The sequence below is a fragment of the Canis aureus genome, chromosome 33, assembly GCF_053574225.1.
Source record: "Canis aureus isolate CA01 chromosome 33, VMU_Caureus_v.1.0, whole genome shotgun sequence".
Taxonomy (NCBI): domain Eukaryota; kingdom Metazoa; phylum Chordata; class Mammalia; order Carnivora; family Canidae; genus Canis; species Canis aureus.
Genome location: NC_135643.1, coordinates 38176190 through 38177822, shown reverse-complemented (window position 1 = coordinate 38177822; position 1633 = coordinate 38176190). Strand labels below are relative to the sequence as shown.

At 38.6% G+C, this 1633-nt stretch overlaps 1 pseudogene; it reads left to right on the top strand.

Annotated features, from left to right (window-relative positions):
* On the top strand, positions 1-1280 carry LOC144304277 (non-selective voltage-gated ion channel VDAC3 pseudogene; annotated as a pseudogene).
* The last annotated feature ends 353 nt before the right edge of the window (positions 1281-1633 follow it).

The following is a 1633-nucleotide window of genomic DNA, read 5'->3' as shown; positions in this document are numbered from 1 at the left end:
ATGTGTAACACACCGACTTACTGAGACCTAGGAAAGGCCGCCAAGGATTTCTTCAATAAAGGACATGGATTCGGCATGGTCAAAATAGATCTGAGAACCAAGTCTTGTAGTAGGAGTAGAATTTTCTACTTCTGGTCATGCTTACACTGATACAGGGAAAGCATCAGGCAACCTAGAGACCAAATATAAGGTCTGTAACTATGGACTTACTTTCACCCAGAAATGGAACACAGACAATACTCTTGGAACAGAAATCTCTTTGGAGAATAAGTTGGCTGAAGGGTTGAAACTGACTCTTGATACCATATTTGTACCGAACACAGGAAAGAAGAGTGGAAAATTGAAGGCCTCCTATAAACGAGGTTGTTTCATATTGACAGTAATGTTGATATAGATTTTTCTGGACCAACCATCTATGGTTGGGCTGTGTTATCCTTTGAAGGTTGGCTTGTTGGCTATCAGATGAATTTTGACACAACCAAATCCAAACTGTCACAGGATAATTTCGCCCTGGGTTACAAGGTTGCAGACTTCCAGCTGCACACTAATGTGAATGATGGCGCTGAATTTGGAGGGTCTATCTACCAGAAGGTTAATGGGAAGATTGAAACATCAATAAACCTTTCTTGGACAGCCAGCAGTAACAATACCCGTTTTGGCATGGCTGCTAAATACAAGCTAGATTATAGAACTTCTCTAACTGCTAAAGTCAATAATGCCAGCCTAATTGGACTGGGTTATACTCAGACCCTTCAACCAGGAATCAAACTGACCCTATCAGCTTTAATCAACAGAAAAAACTTCAGTGCAGGAGGTCACAAAGTTGGGTTGGGATTTGAACTAGAAGCTTAATGTGGTTTTGAGAAAAGCATCCTATTTGTCCCTGGAAGTGAAGAGAAGCCACTATGTTTTGGCCTTAAAATTCTTCTGTGAAATTTCAAAAGTGTGAACTTTTTATTCTTCCAAAGAATTGTAATCCTCCCCACACTGAAGTCTAGAGATCGCAAGTCCATCCTGCGGGAGGTACTTGAAGGCATGCCTGGAAGTTGTCATGTTTGTGCCACATTTCAGTTGAGTTCCGCAGTGTTATTTTAAACGTGTTCCTCACGTTTAAATGTAGTGTCACATTACAAAGGAAATGACCCAACCCTCCAGTTTGTACATCACGTCCTGCATGTCCCACACCACTTTTTCATGACCTTTTAATAATATATTGGTCTCTGTGCTGTAGTGGAAATCTTTGGTTTTGCATCAGAGTAAAATAAAATAAACCCATCACATTTGGAACATAAAAACAACTATTGATTAACTATGATAGATGTTAATGGAAAAAATGAGATCATGAGATTTCTGTCATGTAAAGAAGAAATGAAAGAGCATTCAAGCAGGAAATGTAGGGAAAAAAGAAGGGTGTCAGTTAATTAATAAAAATATTGCTACTTATCTGAAATTTGAAATATTTGTGGGAGTTGACTAATCTATCTGGGGCTTTTTTAATCGATAAAACTAACACTTTCTAGATTTTCATAGCTTAGTTGTCCCTCTTTTGATCTTTTCATTCTTCATTGGTCTTTCCACCTCTTTTACTTCAAAGCTTCGTAAAGTGAATTAAAATGTCTGTGCCCTCAGGCTT